Source organism: Talpa occidentalis, unplaced genomic scaffold (assembly GCF_014898055.3).
Source record: "Talpa occidentalis isolate TD23 unplaced genomic scaffold, MPIMG_talOcc4v2.1 talOcc4.7, whole genome shotgun sequence".
Lineage (NCBI taxonomy): Eukaryota > Metazoa > Chordata > Mammalia > Eulipotyphla > Talpidae > Talpa > Talpa occidentalis.
Window position 1 is genome coordinate 26,627,489 of NW_023605083.1, and position 19,691 is coordinate 26,647,179.

Consider the following 19,691-nt stretch of genomic DNA (forward strand, 5'->3'; position numbering starts at 1 on the left):
ACTTCTTAAAACCACTGCCTATGATTCCTCTGGAATCACACTCTCTCTCTTCTTCAATCCACTCTATTCCAAGATTCTTTCACACCTATTCTTTAGAAGGCACTGGGTTAGGTCCATGAAAGATAAAGCAACAAGTAAGCTCATCTCCTAGAAGGGAAAGCCATGACACACATGCAAATAACTCCAATACAAGGTAAAAAAAAAAAAAAAAAAAAGCTTTAAGAAAGTCCTGAGGCGGAGCAACATGGCGGCGAGGAGACGCTGCGAGTAAGATCTCCATTAAAAAAAGTGAATAGGGAGGAAAAGCGGCAGGTCCCAGTGAGAACTGGGACACGGAAGATAAACGGACGACTCCAGCAAACTACCCGAAGAAGAAAGTGGCCATAAAAGAGGACTAGAAGGGAGGGAAGCGCAGAACCCTGCTCCCCTCCCCCGCCCACAGAGGCGGCACTCTCCAACCGGCAGAGAGGAGGAAACAACAAACCAAAACGGCCAACAAGAACAAACGACGCAGCAAGCAGGACCGTGCGTGGAAAGGAACTATTGCAGCCACCACACCCCGTGAACGGGAGCTGAGGCGAACCCTGCAGGATCCGCCGCGGCGGTGAGCGAACGGCTCCGGGCGCCATTAGAGAAGACAAAGACCCCGGGAGACGCGCACACAGCCCGGGCTGCCGGTAAGCTGGCGCGGAAACGCGGCGCGCTCGGGAGCTTGAAAAGCAAGTGCAGACCTGGATCGCGGCTGCCCAGGTCCCCGCGCCTGCGACCTAGGCTTGCGGGGAGATGACCTAGGCTTGCGGGGAGACGCGCGGAGGTCCTCACTGACATGAAGGTCCCTCCCTGAGTGAGCAGGAACCAGACACCCGGGCACGGGAGCAGTGCAAAAGGCGCCATTCCCGCGCCACTGAACTGGGCTACAGCCCGCGTCCTGGAACTGAGGGCTTTGAACTGAGACCCGGGCACGAAAATTCGGGGTGTGGGTCTCCACGACGGGGCACAAGGCAGACACAGCACCCCAAAGCTGTTGAGGTGTACCCTACCATTCCCGCTCTGCTCCCTGTCCCACGGGGTGGGGGGACGAAAAACAGCCCCCCAGGACACTAGGAGAGATCTCTGGCGCCACCTAGTGACCAGGAAAAAAAAAGTCACTAAACCCCATAGAACAGGAAATTTCTTAAGACTGCTTGAAAAGGGCAGAAGGCTTCTGCAGTGGCCAGCCGGGAAGTTATTCCACGCCAGGCCCCTTCCGACCAGCAGTCTGAGCCCACAGAGGGAGCAGGCACTCACGTCTGGGGCAGACCGGGGCGCAGAAGAGTGTGCCTGAAACCGGAGGCGCAGGGACTGCATCCCGCTTCGCCATTTGAGAACAGGCGAAAAACTGCCTAAAACCAGCAGAAAGCTCCCCCAGAAGGCAGAGATGGCTCCTGGAAGAGCCAGAGGGAGCGGAGAAGTTCACCCAAGATGCCAGTCAGTCCGAGCATCACAGTGTCCCAACGCATACGACAAATTAGAAAACAGACAGTAGGGAGTAGAAGAACCACACGCAACCTAACAACTCCTCAGAAAAGAAGCACACCACAAAAAGAAAACCACTCCCCAGATTGCAACGACAGCAACTTGGAAGAACTTCTGAGCCTTCAGGAAAGAGAATTTAAAATTGCCATGATTAAAAAAGTGATAGATCAGAAGAAGGAAATTGAGTCCCTAAAGAGGGAAAACAATGGTCAGAAGAATGAAATTGAGTCCCCAAAGAGGGAAGTAAAAGAAATGCAGGAGATCAAAGAATTAATGGAGGAACTAAAGAACTCCGGGAAAAGCAAGGAAAGCAGAATAGATGAAATGGAAGAACGAATAAGTTCTCTTGAAGACACAGAAATAAAAAGAACCAAAACAGAAAAGGAAAGAGAAGTACGAAGGAAAAAGAATGAAGAAAGACTTCGAGAACTATCTGACTCCATGAGGAAAGGAAATATAAGAGTTATAGGAATTCCAGAAGGAGAGGAGAGAGATGTAGGAACAGAGAAAATATTCCAGAAGATAATTGAAGAGAACTTCCCAAATGCGAAGAAGGAGCTGAAAATTGATATACAAGAAGCAAGAAGAACACCAAACTTCCACGACGAAAGGAAAAACACAGCAAGACACATAATAGTAAAGCTCCCAAGAATCCAGGACAAGAAAAAAATAATGAAGCTGACAAGAGGAAAGAAACAGATAACATTCAAAGGAAAACCAATCAGGCTGACATCAGACTTCTCTGAAGAAACACTACGGGCAAGGAGAGAGTGGAGGGACATAGTCAACAGACTCCAAGAAAACAGATGCCAACCAAGAATACTCTATCCCGCAAAGCTCTCTTTCCTCCATGAAGAAAGAATATGGACCTTCCGAGACAAAGAGAAACTCCGGAATTTCATTACGAATAAACCCCCACTCCAAAAAATACTACAAGGAATCCTAAAGCCAGAACCTCAGAGGACGAATAACAACGAAAGAAGACCAAAAAAAAAAAAAAAAGTTATTAAAAGAATAAATAAAATCAAAGAAAGACAAACATAATGGCAAATACAGATGCTAACATGTCAATATTAACTCTAAATGTAAATGGACTAAACTCTTCAATAAAAAGACACAGAGTTGCAGCCTGGATTAAGAAACAAAACCCAACCTTTTGCTGTCTCCAGGAAACACATTTAGCTACAAAAGATAAAAATAGGCTCAAAGTCAAAGGATGGAAACAATCCTACAAGCAAATGGGCCAAAAAAGAAAGCAGGAACAGCTATACTTATATCAGATAAAACAGACTTCAAACTCAAAAAAATAAAAAGAGACCCCAATGGTCACTACATTATGATTAAGGGGACAATACTTCAAGAAGAAATAACACTCATAACATATACTCACCAAACGAAAGAGCACCAAAATATATCAGACAACTGTTGTCCTCTCTGAAAACAGACATCAGAGAAAACACATACGTAGTGGGAGACTTCAACACACCACTATCAACAATGGATAGATCAACAAGACAAAAATAAGTAAAGAAACTAAAGCTCTAAATAAGGACCTAGAGCATTTGGGCTTAACAGACATCTATAGAACACTAAACCCAAAAAAAACGGAGTACACATTTTTCTCAAGCGCACACGGATCATTCTCCAGGATCGATCACATACTGGGGCACAAGACAAACATCAACAGATACACCAAGATTGAAATCATACCAACCATCTTTTCTGACCACGAAGGCATCAAACTAGAAGTAAATCATAAAAAGAAGGCAAGGAACTATCCTACCTCATGGAGATTAAAAGCCACACTACTGGAAGACCACTGGACTAACGAGGAGATCAAAGAAGAAATTAAAAATTCTTTGAATTGAATGACAAGGAGGACACCAATATCCTAAATGTATGGGATGCAGCAAAAGCAGTAATAAGAGGAAAATATATAGCAATAGAAGCTCACATCAAGAAACAAGAAAGAACTCAAAGAAACAACCTAATCTCGAAGCTCAAAGATCTAGAAAAAGAACAACAAAAAAACCCCAAAACCAGTAGAAGAAAAGAAATAATAAAAACCAAAGCAGAAATAAATGAAATTGAAACTAAAAAAACAATCCAAAAGATCAATGAAACCAAGAGCTGGTTCTTTGAAAAAATCAATAAAATAGACAAACCCCTAGCCAGGCTCACAAAGGAAAAAAGGGAGAAAGCACAAATACACAGGATCATAAATGAAAGAGGAGAAATCACAACGACACAGCAGAAATCAAAAGAATAATCAGTAACTACTATGAACAGTTATATGGAAACAAGTTCAACAATCTAGAGGAGATGGACAAATTCCTACAACTCTACAATCACCCAAGCTAGATAAAGAAGAAATAGAACACCTAAACAGACCAATTACAAGCAGCGAAATTGAAATGGTAATCAAAAACCTCCCCAAAAACAAAAGCCCAGGACCTGATGGATTTACAAATGAATTCTACCAAACATTCAGAGACGAATTAGTGCCTATCCTTCACAAACTCTTCCAAAAAATTGAGAAGGAAGGGACAATACCAAACACGTTCTATGAAGCCAACATTACACTAATACCAAAACCGAATAAGGACAACACAAAAAAGGAAAACTATGGCCAATCTCCCTAATGAACACTGATGCAAAAATCCTCAATAAAATTTTAGCTATCAGAATCCAACAATGTATCCATAAGATAATTCACCACGACCAAGTTGGATTCATTCCAGGGGCACAAGGATGGTTTAACATCCAAAATCAATCAACGTTATCCAACACATCAACAAAAAGAAATATAAAAACCATATGATAATATCAATAGATGCTGAGAAAGCTTTCGACAAAGTGCAACACACATTCATGATAAAAGCCCTTGAAATTCTTGGGATACAAGGAACATACCTCAACATCATAAAGGCCATCTATGACAAGCCAACAGCCAGTATCATTCTCAATGGTGAAAAGCTGAAAGCAATTCCATTAAGATCTGGAACAAGACAAGATGTCCACTCTCACCACTGCTTTTCAATATAATACTGGAAGTCCTAGCCAGAGCAATAAGACAAGAGAAAGACATCCAAGGAATCCAAATAGGAAAAGAAGAAGTCAAACTATCACTATTTGCAGATGATATGATAATATACATAGAGAACCCCAAAATCTCCACAGAAAAACTAATTCAACTCATCGGTCAGTTCAGTAAAGTGGCAGGATACAAAATCAACATGCAAAAGTCAGTAGCCTTCCTATACACAAACAATAAATCTGAAGAAGAAGAATCAAAAAAACCACCCCTTTTATTATTGAAACAAAAAAAATCAAATATTTGGAATAAATCTAACAAAAGAGGTAAAGGACCTATACAAGAAGAACTATAAAACACTGTTAAAAGAAATAGAAGAAGACACAAAGAAATGGAAAGACATCCCCTGCTCATGGATTGGAAGAATAAACATTATTAAAATGGCCATCCTACCAAAAGCAATATACAGATTCAATGCTATTCCAATCAAAATCTCAATGGCATTCTTCAAAGAAATAGAACAATTATTGATGAAATTCATATGGAATCACCAAAAACCCCGAATAGCCAAAGCTCTACTGAAAAAAAAAGAAGGAAATGGAGGCATCAAACTCCCAGACTTCAAACTATACTACAAAGCCATAATCATCAAACTGCATGGTATTGGAACAAGAACAGACATACAGACCAATGGAATCGAATAGAAAATCCAGAAATAAACCCACAGATTTATGGTCAACTAATCTTTGACAAAGGAGCAAAGACTATGCATTGGAGCAAAGAAAGTTTGTTCAATAAATGGTGCTGGAAAACTGGGTCGCTACATGCAAAAGAATGAAGCTTGACCACTACCTCACACCATACACAAAAATCAACTCAAAATGGATTAAAGAACTAGACATAAGACCTGAAACCATAAAATACATAGAAGGAAATATAGGCGAAACACTACGGATTTGCACATCAAAGACATCTTTACAGACACATCACCCAAAGCAGTGATAGTGAAGGCAAAGATAAACAGCTGGGACTACATCAAATTAAAGAGCTTCTGCACAGCAAAAGAGACAATAACAAAAACAAAGAGAAACCCCACCAACTGGGAGAATTTTTGCACCCAACACTAATGATAAAGGACTGATCACAAAAATCTGCAGAGCTGATGAGACTCAGCAACAACAAAGAAAATAATCCAGTCAAAAAATGGGCAGAAGAGCTAAAAAGAAACTTCTCTGAAGAGGAAATGCAAATGGCCAACAGACATATGAAAAAATGTTCAACATCACTTGCAATCAGGAAATGCAAATCAAAACTACCATGAGATACCATCTCACACCAGTGAGAATGGCACATATTAAAAAAACTAGCAACAACAAATGTTGGCGAGGATGTGGAGAAAAAGGAACTCTTCTGCACTGTTGGTGGGAGTGCAAACTGGTCCAACCACTATGGAGAGCTGTGTGGAGATTTCTGGACCTACTAAACATAGAGCTTCCATATGATCCAGCAATTCCACTCCTAGGTATTTACCAAAGGACACAGAAACATCAATTCCAAAGAGCACCTGCACCCCTATGTTTATAGCAGCACTGTTTACAATAGCTAAGCTTTGGAAAAACACCCAAATGCCCAAAAGTAGATGACTGGATCAAGAAGATGTGGTACATATATACCATGGAATATTACTCAGCATTCAAAAAAGATAAACACATGCAATTTGCAGCAACATGGATGGCGCTGGAAGGGATCTCATGCTCAGCGAAATAAGGCAAAAAGAAAAAGAAAAATACCGGATGGTCTCACTCATAGCAGGAATCTAGAAAACTTAAATAAGGACCAGGAAAATGAATATAAGAAAGTGAAAATCAAAATCAACAAAAAACTATGAATCAGAGACACTTTTTGGGGGGTGGGGGCGGGAGGGGAAGGATTGGGGTCAGAATGGGCGTTTGCAATTGTATGGGGAATATAAAAATAAAATTTAAGAATAAAAAAAAAATAAAAAAAAAAAAAAGCACAAGTCATACAGAAATGAAAAAAAAAAAAAAAACAAAAAAACAAAAAAGATAAACACATGCCATTTGCAGCAACATGGATGGCGCTGGAAGGGATCATGCTCAGCAAAATAAGCCAGAAAGAAAAAGAAAAATACCGGATGGTCTCACTCATAGCAGGAATCTAGAAAACTTAAATAAGGGACCAGGAAAATGAAAACTATAAGAAAGAAAATATCAAAATCAGCAACAACTGTGAACCAGAGACACTCTATGAGGGTGGGGCGGGGAAAGGAGGGCTTGGGGTCAAAATAAGGGGTTGTAATTGTATGGGGAATATAAAAATAAAAATTAAATTTAAAATAAATAAAAATTATTAAAAAAAAAAAAAAAAAAAAAGCTTTAAGAAAGTCCCTGAAACAGGAAAGCACTGGTCTTCAAGATGGATTAGCTCTTTATCTGCATGGAACATAGATGTGTAAAGATGGGTAACATATATAAGAATGGGGCACAGGTTAAAGAGTCACTAATATAACAATAGTTAACCTGAGAAGACTAATTTTGCTTTCTGAGCCACACCTGGAAAAATCTGTCATTTTCTATTTCAGATAATTTAATTGTTTCAATTTATGAAAAACATTTTCCTGTCTTTTCAGTCTTTTGGACCTTTAACCTGTCTTCCATGATTGTCATCAGAAAGGGTTAAACCCCCACGCTACCGATTGCATGTTAAGTTTTGGGAAGCACTGTCAAATGGAGTATCTCTAGCAAGACTTTTTTAAGTGTCCTAAGATATGATAAATTTGAGCCTGAATAATCAAAACACATTTTCAGTCATGTTCATTTCAGCACCTTCATGCCTCCCTCAGTTTAGGTATCCTCACATTTTTACCGATTTGTTTTGTGATTTCCAATTTAAAAATCATCACCTTTGAGTTTTCTAAGCTTAAAAAATTTACACAAGTGAATGATAATGTTGACTGTCTCATTAAAAACTTCAGTGCACAAAAAAATTAAAATGGATGACCACTGCAAAAATATTACCTTTGATTTTTAGTGATGCTAGAATAAATATTTAAAACTACAACAGAAAATTAGGCAATTTATAGGAAGGTGAGAAATCTTTGGAAAAAAATATTCATTGCCAAGGTTAAGACACTCAAAAAAGGCTAGTTACAAACAATAGATCTTCACTGTTCACCAAATCTGTACTTGCAAAATGACCATCTCACTAAAGTATCCATAATCTCCCCCAAATCAATCCTCAAGGTCATTCATGGACATGAATGGAATCATGAAATATGTTTGAGCCTCTCTACACACACATGCCAGCTGAGGTCCAACAAGAAGAGGCTCTGCTTGTTTCAGTTCTCATACTGTAAACAAATGTCCTCTTCAGTCATTTAGTTCCATTTTTTGTATTTTTGTTATTAATTTTGTTTATTAAAATATATCCCCAAGAATAGTGCTGAAGTACTATCTAGGGTCCCTAAGCCCAAGAAAGCTATGATGTGTTTTGAGGGCGGGTGGGACGTGTAAGATAAACTTCACTCAACAGGAGACATGCATTATAGTAGTGCTATAGTCCTGAGTTCAGTTTGTCCTTCAAGAGAAAATAGAGTTACACTTTGACCATTTGGTAAAAATGTTCTGACCAGAGGTGACAGGAACCTAAGCTTGTATTCCCCCCCGGAGCATGGCTGAATGTATGGCCGAATTCAGTGCTCACAGTCCCTTACAGAGCATAGCTACTACAAATAATAAGTATCGACTGTGTATCAATGTGAGGGGGGTTTCCCCTTAATTTCTACAGTCCCCATATTTCATGCAATGAATACTGGGAGCTCTGGGTCTCCTATTTATATTATAGAACAATTCCAAGTCCTAGATATAGTCATACCTGCTATCTTATTTTCATCTTACGACCCTTTCAGTTTTTCTTCTATCTTTTGCAAAGGCGTGAGCCCATTCTAGACCTGGCCTTCTCCACCTCCTCTCTAAACACCTGACTGGTCCTTTCTTTGGACCTTAATTCTCTGACATTCCTACCATTCTTGTATAGGTTTCTTTACAAAACAGATCTCTCCAGTTTACTGGGTGACCTCAATTCTTGGCTGCTTTCTCCTCTTTCTTCTTGCCTGCGGATGTATGAATATTCACTTTCATCATTGGCCATCAATCACATCTGCATTTTTACCAGTTGTTTAAAACTCCTTTTCAGTAGGCACCTGCCCCAAATTCCCTGCTTTAAACGCTAGGATGACATGGACATTTTTCCCACCATCATTCAAGAAGCCTTTAGAAACAGCTGGTAGGAGGAGCCTGAAATGCCATATTTGTTTAACCTTTTATATTTTTTGACCTTTCATTATGGAAAACTTCAAATGTATATCAGTGTAGTATAATTAATAGCTATTATATTTATAATCAATTATATTTATAATTAATATACTATATTGACTTCAATGTACCCATTACTGAGCTTCAATAACCATCAGCACTTTGCCAATCTTTTTCAGGTGTTCCCCCTTCCCTTCTTGTTGTTTTACTTTTGTTGTAACATCTGAAAGCAAAACCAAGATGATGTGTCTTGTTACCAGTAAGAACTTCAGAGTGTATTTATAACCAAAGAGGACACTGTTTTTCAGTATAACCACCATGCCATTATCAAATCCTAACAAAATGAACAACTTCTACCTTCATAAGGAATTCAGTCCATATTAAAATTTTTTATTGTCTCAAAAATGTCTTTTTGAAGATGATTTGTTCAAATAAGAATGCAAACAAAGTTTCCATTTCATTAGCTGAGACCATATTTTAGGTTATGGTAGAGAGATAAATCCTAAGTGCGTTTGAAACAGAGAGGAGGGATTCCTTCAACTAAATGAATTAAATAGAACCCTAGCTCACAAACAGGGAAAAATAAACAAAACTGAAACTATTCTGGAAAATCATGAAACAAGGCAATAGCCAGAAAGAAAGCACCAAAGGGGCTAAGAACTTAATTTGAGTAAGGAAATAAATTGAATGAATAATTTAATTATCTTAATGGAACAAATACATTAGATTTTAAAATACCACTTCGGATCAATTAAGTAATGAAAAAAACAGCTATTAAAAAGGAAAACCGTATAGTCATTGTAAGTAATCTAATTTCTCAAACCTTAGTTTCACAAGCACCTTTTGACATCGTGGCACCTTGATAATTACATAAAAAATTTAAATTATCTGACATATACATTTTACGTTTTATTTCCTCAAAGAAATCAAATGAAATAAGCCTAAAATTCCACATAAGATAGACAACATTAATGTCATTATTTTAATCTCTTGGATATTTATCTAGATCACTCAACATTTTAAAATCATTATTTTTCTTGCAAAAAGAAAATGAGAATTGCCATGCAATTTTTTAGGATGACAGCAAATGTTACAGCTTACTTACAAAAACAGGCACTCTACAACCACATGAGGTAGATAATATGACTACAACTTTACAGAAGTGGAAACTGAAATATCATGGTTAGATGATATTGCCAGGGTCGCATCTTGTAACTAGTAGCACTGGGACTCTAAAACTAGCCTAATTAATGCTAGGTTCTAAGACTCGACCCACATTCAGAGGAGAGACTGGTTAACAAACCCGGTTTTCCTGTGGAGAAAGGTGAACCCTCAAGAAATATTGGTGGGAATGTAAATTGATGAGACATGATGAAAACAATATGGAGACTCCTCAAAAAATTAAGGAGATAAATACCATATTCCAGCTATCCCACTTCTGGGTATCTATCTGAAAGATACGAAAATACTAATTCAAAAAGATACATGCACCGCTACATTCACAGCAGCATTATTTACAACAGCCCAGACAGGAAAACAATCTAAGTGTTCATCCCGGGGTGAATGGATAACACAGATGTGATAAATACACACAATGGAATACTGCTCAACTATAAAGATAGATGAAATTTTGCCATGTGCAAAAACTTTTGAGGGGACTATGTTAAGTGAAACAAGTGATTTCATTTACCAAATGATACCAGATGATTTCATTTACATGTGGTAAAGAAACAAAACAAAACAAACCCTTAGAGAGAACAGAGTTGTAATTACTAGAGGGGTAAAGGATGTGGGGTGAGTGAAATGAGGAAAGGGGTTTGGATCACTTGTATAGGGATGGATGTAAAGTAGCTTTTTGTTAGTGATCATAATGTAGAGTATACAGATGTCAAATTATAATGCTACACATCTGAAACTTACACAATGTTATAAACTAATGTCACTCCAACAAAAATTTATTTTAAAAAAAAGAAGCAAGGTTCCCAAATGCTTCACTGGGAATCATCAAACCCACATCAATCTTCTCCCTCTGCAGCAGATACATATACACATACACAAACAAGGATGATTTGTTTAGATAAGCATATATTCTAATTAAAAATAAGAAAATATAACAATATAATCTAAATTATAAATTTTAGGATGTCTCATACTTTTTAGGTTCATTATCAAAAGTGGTTCCAAATTTTCTCTTCCTCCTTAAAGTAAGATTTTCTAAAATGTTTCTGTATTCAGTTATAATTTTTTTTGTCTCATCCCCCAAACTAATCCAAAACTCTAGAGAAAGAAATAAGAACTACAACTTAACCCCCCCATCAACTTTGCAGTTATATTTTAGAGTAGTATGATTTAAAAGAGGTTAAGTATAGCTCTGAGAAAGTTTAATGATAACTTTAAATATGACCAGTACTGTTTGTCTACACATAGTTAATGATGCTATTATAAGGGCATGAATCCTGGCCTGTCGGGTTAGAAGGTTGTTTTTTTTGTTTGTTTGTTTTGTTTTTTTTTGTTTGTTTGTTTGTTTTTTTTTTGTTTGTTTGTTTGTTTGTTTTGGAAAGAGATGGGTCTGCCAGCATCTTTATCACCACTAAGAGGTAGTTTTAGCATTTCAAAGGAATTTTTTCCTAATTGTCTTTTGAGAAACATATTTTCAAAAATATTTATTTATGTACTGGGAACCCACAGATCTTGTTAAATCAAATATTTCATATTCCAGTACAAGTCTGGACACATCAAACCTCAAAGACTTTCTTAAGGCTTACTAGACCAGCATATGTGATTTTATTTCCAGCAAAATAAGAATCAAACTTTAAGGTTACTGCAGATAATTCTCAGTCACTGCAAACACAGAAGGATATGCCCAGCAAAGTTGTTGGCACTAAAACATTCCAAAGTAAGGGCAATCCTCACAACATTATATATTAGCATTAATAAATGCCCTCTTCCCTAGTTTGTTTCTGAATTTTTGGGTTATGTGGACTCATTTGGCTCATTTAATTTAGCAGTCTGAGTGACTATGTCATGCACCTCACAGAGTTTAATCATTGTAGAATTGACCATATGTGCATTGGGCAGGTCTAAGTCATGTGACACATATGACACATCATCATGTATATGGTGTGGGGGAGGAGCAGGTGATCCCACAGTTTTCCCAATAGGGGATGTCTCCATGGAGTCTCTGAATCTCCCTTGACGCTTGTGGACATCAGGACACCATTCTGCTTTAAGTTGTACATGTTGTCTGAGCCTGGAAAATGGCTTTCTGGAAAATGGGGCTAGCTACTGGCCCATTTGATTTCATGAGTTCTTGCAACTGTCCCCATACTAGAATTCTCAAAGTGTGAGGTCCCCAGACCAGCAACAGCAGTAGCAGCAGCATAATATGGGAACTTGTCAGAAATGTAAATCCTCAGACTAATCACATACCTCTTGAATCAGAAAAAAGAGGTTGACCCAGCAATGTATGTCCTTCACAGGACTCAGATAAGCATTAAAGTTTGGGAACATTTGCTATAAATAATATTTTAGATGGATCAATTATTGTGAAAATCATTATATTTGGGCTTAATTTCCATTAAAATCAACTCAGAGTATCTTACTGATTTTTCAATATTCCCATAAAAGTAAATTCATATACAGGGAAGCTTTGAACTTACCAAAAGTAAATTCAAAAAAGTAAGAGAATATTTGAAAACAATTACCCTCTATTTTTCTCATACATGGTCTCTGGAACAAATTTTTTTTATATAATAATATGTAAGAAAATATTTCAGTGCATTGCTCAATCATGTTACATACTGTTTCTTAGTATCTGGGGCAACTCCCAACTCCCAATCAAGGCAACATGACCTTGAGACCAGAACAACATGGGTCCGAAGAGCAAGGATCCTGAGAGGGCCTGAGTTCAAGTCTCAGCTCTGTCACTTCCCACCTGGGTGTTGCTGGAAAACTCACTTTATCCCTCAATTTCCCCAAATGTGAAGTGAAACTACATGCAACCTTTGGCAGAGAAAAAGAAAAATTTGAAAGAAAAAGTGTCTTTTTAACAAATGGTGCTGGATAACAAGTTATCCCCATGGAAAAAAGTGAATCTGCATTTTTTTTTCAATGCCAGATGAATTGGCATGGTAGATAATAAGAGTATTTCTGAAAATTCTTTTCTACACCAGATCAACTAGCAATAATTTAACTGTACATTGAAGTGATTACCATTCACATAACCCAAACTGAAAGCATCTTGTGAGTCTTCTTGAACCATATCCCATAAATATATCCAGATTGTCCCCGTCCAACTTTCCCCCATACACAGACATCTCATAAAAGGGGAAGTGAATGGAGGGGAATTTGGAATGGAAAGAAACAGGAAGATAACTTGTGTGAAGTTAACATTAAAACTTTGCATTTTGCAATTTTTATAAAAACATAAGACCCTGTAAATAATTTATATGTTAGGGCCTTTCCTAGTTATGAAGGCCTATGCAAGTGAGAGCCCAGAGCTCAAACTTCATTTTTTTTTTTTGTGGTAAATCTGTGTGGTAAATCTTTGTGGTAAATCTGCTTGTTCATATTGTACATAAAAAAAATCTTTGTGGTAAATCTGCTTATTCATATTGTACATGATATAAAATCCAAAAGACACAAAAAGATAGTACAATGTAAAGTCTTCTCCTCAGTCACAGCCCTCTTCCCTAAGGCAGTTAATATCTTCAGTTTCCTGTGTCCTTCCTGAAATATTATGCATAAATAGTAATTTTGTGCTGAGCTATTTGGTGACATTTCCCACTCCATCTTTTTTTTTTCCCCCACGAGCATTAGCCTGTTATATGCATTATTCTACCCTTGCTTTTTTCCAGTTTGGAGCTATCATTCACATATGATACAAGCCACCCCTTTAAAGTGTATAGCTCAATGATTTTTAGTACATTCACAGATATGTACAATGTATTTGTCATCAAAACTATTTCAGAACATTTTCAATCAGTTCAAAAAGATACTAGATACCCATTAGCTCTCATCTACTTTTTTCCTAAGTGTACTTCTTTGCCCATTCTTAGGCACCCCACTAATCTACTCTCTATGTGAGAACTATTTAATTTTAAATACTTTTTAACATACTTCAGCTTCAAAAAACTAGGGGTTACAAACATTTAAATCACTTTCTATAAGAATGCACCTGCTAACTTATTTTTTTTAAATAAAAGTCACAATACATCTGCATTCATTCCTAACAAAAGATTCAATGACAGAAAAACAGCTCAATCTGCAACAAAAGCAGTGTATACAACATCTAACCGCAAACACCCTGATCAAGAGAAAACATTTCCAAATATTTTCTTTAAAGATCCCTAAGTTGTTATGGGAGAAAAGGCCAAGAAAAGGCCAAGTACAGACTTGAGCAGATTAGTTAAGAATGTGATTGGATGAATTACAGATATTACATTTGGCAAAGTGAAGTAGAAGGCAGGCAAAATTCCAAGTCTCTGCTCTTTCATTCAAATGAATACTCCCCTTCTTTTTTGCACCTGATAACTTAATATTAAAACGCATTTCATATTATAATTAAAAGACCAATTAGCTTTGTGGAAAGAAGCTGTCACTGAAGAATCTTTTAAATATGCTGAGTTGACAAGAAAATCATTACCAAATATTGCTTAACAAACAGTGACGATGCCCTTGCCATCACGTAGACCTAGGTCTGAGTTCTGGCTTGGGCATTCACCAACTAACTGACCTTGGGCAAATCCCTGAGTTTCCTACTTGGTCATCTTGCCTCTACTTTTTTGTCCTCCAGTCCATTCTTCTACAGCAGTCACGGGATCCTAATCTATTCCTCAAGAAAACTAATGCTTCCTCCCTGCTTGAGGGCCTTTGCACATGCTGCTCTACCACTGCCTCCACTCCTCAGAGCATCTATTCCCAAGCTTCACCCTACCAATTCTATTAAACCTTTGGGTCTCAAGTCACTTCTCAGAAAGCTATTCCAAATTAGGCTGTATTAGATCTATATTATATTAGAAGTTGTACACTCCTGCTAATATTAAAAAACTCTATTATAATTTTATTGCTCCTTTGTAATTTTCTGTTTAATGCCAAGTTATACAACTAGACTGAAAGCTCCCTGTAGGTAGGGTTCATGACTGTTCAATGATGTATTGCTCACACCAACCACCGGTTCAGAGCACAGCTGAGAATGAACATTCTAACAGTTCTCAAGGCATTATTTCAGCAAACAAGAGTGACAGAGTTCAGCAAACAGAGTTAAGAAGGAAGCACACTTTTGGATCAGCTGGGTTCTCACATGGGCAATACTGTCAGATGAGAAAATAAATTCTCTTTCAAAATCAGGTAAAAGCTTGTAACAACTCCTCTCAGTTTATACAGAGAGCTAACTTCAGATTCAAATTTCTGGGACTCATGCATATAAAACCAAATAACCAAGTCTGATATCAAATACCATCATGGGTAACAGCTATATCCTCCTTTTAGACAAGCTGGACATAAAAGGGAAATAGGAAAATTTGTCTGATTTCCTTTTGTTTCTGTGGCTTGCATTCAATCTCCTCTGTCTTTTAACCTTCATTGTAACTGGGACAAGTCTAGTGAGGGAAAGAAGGTTCTTGGTCTTCTGATCACAGTCCTGATTCTGCTGATCCACATACATGTTAACCACAAGTGCCCTCCCCTTCATATCATGTACATTATCCATTTCCTTCAATTCTCCCTGACTCCTCCCCTCGGTTTCTCCCAAGACATGAAACACAATGATACAGAAAAGAGATAGACTTAAAGACTTTGGGAGCTATGTTATCTTGGAGAGACCTCTAAACATCTGGCAGGAAGTTATTCTGGAGTCTGGGAAAAGGGAAAGAAAGTTTAAGGTCAAAAGTAGACAGTTGAGGGAAAGAAATGGGAAAAGAAACTAGATAAAATAGAATAGACTGCTGGGTCTTTTTCTTATAATTAACCCCTTCCCTCCCACAACCCCCAAAAACCTAGAGTTGAGAGCTTGTACATCTTCTCAGGCTGCTAGTCACTGTCTTCCACCTCTGGGATAATTTAATCCTATATAACAGAGTCCCAGGAATTTTCCAATGATGACATTTCAAGAAGATGACTTATTTGTTCTTGCTGCTCAGCCCAAAGGAATATATTATGAAAGATCTGCAGTTAAGTTTATGTATATATGTGGGAAGGAATAGGTGGCTATGATCAGGTTATTAAATAGTAAGAGTGCATTTTTGGTAATAAAACCCCTAAGGGTATCACAAAACCCAGTTAAAGGCTGGGGTTCCCCTTTAGAATTTCCAGTATCACAAAGATACTAAACATGATAACCTCAGAGGGAACCTACCATAGATGGTCTGCTTATTTGTTCCACCTGCAATGCTTTCTGTTTTGTTTTGCTTTTTCAAATAAGCAGTCACTATTCTAAATAACTGCATCCAATCCAGGCATACTGAAACTTTTGACATTCCAGACATGCCCATATAAAAAGGATGTCCTCTAGCTGACAGGCCTCAGAGTTATATGGAAAGAAAAGAACAAAACCTATGAAGGAGGCTTTTCCCCAGGGAACTTTCTGACCTTAGGACTTTGTGTGTGCAATCTCCCAACCCCAATTAAAGATCATTTTACCCTCTAGAAGCTACCAAAAGATGAAAGCAGTCCCAGGAAGAGCCTTGCTCACTTCCTCCAGACACAATAGGCAGCCACCTGCTCGGGGGATTTATTCACCAGCTTCCGAGTTCCTATGCCATGGAGTCACTGCTGCTGGTACCCTAAAGGACAAGCAGGAGAAAACAAAGGAGCCAGGTGGCTCAGGCAGAGGAAGGAGTGGGGAGGTTTCTCACACCCCCACAATGCAGCCTGGGGCTTGTGGAAGCTCCTCCATTGCAAGCTGGGTGCTAAGACAGCTATTTGATCTGGACTAGGAGAGGAAGGAATAAACAGCCCTTCCTAAGTACTGCCTAGTCCTTTATTTTAAAGGAAAGAAAACTGGTAAGCATGGAACAACTATTTATGAAACATGGCAAGAGCTTTCATCTATTGGTTTGGTTGTATTTTGCCATGAATGACTTCCTTGGCAATTGATACACTGAAGAATCTTAAGAAGAACAAAGTCAGTTATAGAATTAGGCATAAGCACTGTTTACTATGTAAAACTCTTTTCCTACAAAGCTGAGTGGAGTGTTAGGCAGGCAACTAGACTGATCACACCCACTATAGTTAGTTGAGGGACAGATCTTGCAGAAGGGATTTGATGGGTCATTCCATATGCCCCCTTAAAGGTTCTGGAAAAAAGGCATGGAAGAGCTATTAAAATGAGAGGGAGGAAGAAATAAAATATGAGAGAAGAAAAGGTGAAAAAAACCCAAAATTCACATCTGCTTATCTCTCTTCTCTGTTTTCCCATGGAAGTAAATGGGGTAAAAGAAATAACTTTGGAATTATTGGTAGAATTAAAAAGAAAAATATTAACTTTACCGGATTTCACCTACAATTGCATGCAGTGCATAGTTGTCTAATCAGACTATAAAATTCCTGCATTTACACATTCATACTTACCTTCTCCCACTATTTTATTCTTACTGCATAAACATAACATGGCCATTGCAATTTTTTTTTGAAATCCTGGATTTTAAATAATTTACCACAATTTCAAAGACACTTTACCATTGTTGATATTTTACTGCATACTTTTACATTTTTTAAAGATTTATTTATTTATGCAGACCTGGGGTGCAGGTCAGAGGTGCCAGGGGTAAGAGGATTCACCAGAGACAGATGGGGAGCAGAACAGGCAGAGCTACTGAAATACACTGCTGAGGGGAGCAGTGGGCGAGACAGGAGAGATCTGCTGCACCATGTGGGTAGCTCCCTGGCTGGCTGGGGAATCGTACTCATGCTGCAGTGGCTGTGGATAGCTTCATAGTGCTGCATCTTAACACCTTGAGCCACCAGGGAGGCCCATTTTTACATTTTTTTGTATGCAAACATAGACATATAAATTTGTGAAACATAAATAGTAAGTTAGCTGGAGGAGAAGTTTGTTTATAAAAATGTCCTCACACTATAACTATTAGATTTTTTCCCATATGTTTGTTTGTTCAAATAAACGTAAGTTTGTTTCCATTCTCTTCGCAAACATTCTTAGCAAATACCCTCACTATTACTGATAAACTAGTCCTGGAAAACAACAGTGCTGCTAAGGGCTTAACAGCCCACCAAGTACCAAGTTCACCTTCGGCAATCACATAATTAGGGAGCCTCTATATATCACTGAGAGCACATTAGAAAGTCCTCCTGGGATGAATGCGTAAAGTGAGAAAAACCTTTAATAATCATTTTCTTTGAGGGTTTGTGGTATGGTTTAGAAGACTTTCGACATGAAAGTATAAGGACTTCTTTAATTATTTCCCTTATTTATCTACTCACAGAAATATCTTTTTCTCAAATAATTACCATAAAGAATTTTTAGTTAAGGTAGTAAAAGGACTTCGCAAATCCAAATGACACATAAGAAATAGTCTTCACTGTAGATAACCATATGCTGTCATATAAGAAGGGTTATAAATTTCATTATATGGAAAACCTTAGAAAGATAATAAAAGATTATCAATATTTCCCAAAGTCCCTACTAGGAAAAAAAAAACTTTTCTAATGTGAGATGATCACAAGCTGTTTGTAACTAGGTAATAAAAGACTTTGTCATAATTGGAAATGAGATTTTTTTTTTTAAATAATAATTTTTATATTCCCCATACAATTGCAAACCCCCCATTCTGACCCCAATCCCTCCCCTCCTGCCCCCCACCCCCCAAAAAGTGTCTCTGGTTCATAGTTTTTTGTTGATTTTGATTTTCACTTTCTTATAGTTATTCATTTTCCTGGTCCCTTATTTAAGTTTTCTAGATTCCTGCTATGAGTGAGACCATCCGGTATTTTTCTTTTTCTTTCTGGCTTATTTCGCTGAGCATGATCCCTTCCAGCGCCATCCATGTTGCTGCAAATTGCATGTTTATCTTTTTTGAATGCTGAGTAATATTCCATGGTATATATGTACCACATCTTCTTGAGCCAGTCATCTATTTTTGGGCATTTGTGCTGTTTCCAAAGCTTAGCTATTGTAAACAGTGCTGCTATAAACATAGGGGTGCAGGTGTTCTTGGGAATTGATGTTTCTGTGTCCTTTGGGTAAATACCTAGGAGTGGAATTGCTGGATCATATGGAAGCTCTATGTTTAGTAGGCCCAGAAATCTCCACACAGCTCTCCATAGTGGTTGGACCAGTTTACACTCCCACCAACAGTGCAGAAGAGTTCCTTTTTCTCCACACCCTCGCCAACATTTGTTGTTGCTAGTTTTTTTAATATATGCCATTCTCACTGGTGTAAGATGGTATCTCATGGTAGTTTTGATTTGCATTTCCCTGATTACAAGTGATGTTGAACATTTTTTCATATGCCTGTTGGCCATTTGCAGGAAATGGGATTGTTTTACATCAATATTCTTTAGCCTAAAATACCCCACTTTCTGCTCACCAATGCCTTCCAATTTCACACCTGGGCTGGTCCACAGCAGAACTTTAAAAGCTTCTGTCTGTTTTACTATTTCATAGGGTTGAAAACTGAGTTAGATTATATGTACACAGATACATAAAAAGAATGCTTATGCTGGGCCTCCCCTGGTGGCACAGCGGTTGTGCACTGGGCTGAGAAGCTGCCCGCAGCCTGTGCGGCACCGGTTTGATACTGGGCCGCCTGAGAGGGTCCCACATGGCATGACAGACCTCTCCTGCCACGCCC

At 38.1% G+C, this 19,691-nt stretch overlaps 1 protein-coding gene across 4 annotated transcripts in view; it reads right to left on the bottom strand.

Annotated features, from left to right (window-relative positions):
• The window catches only part of KANK1 (KN motif and ankyrin repeat domains 1), a 205,018-nt gene that overhangs the window by 157,570 nt on the left and 27,757 nt on the right, over positions 1 to 19,691 (bottom strand). The window lies entirely within an intron of this gene.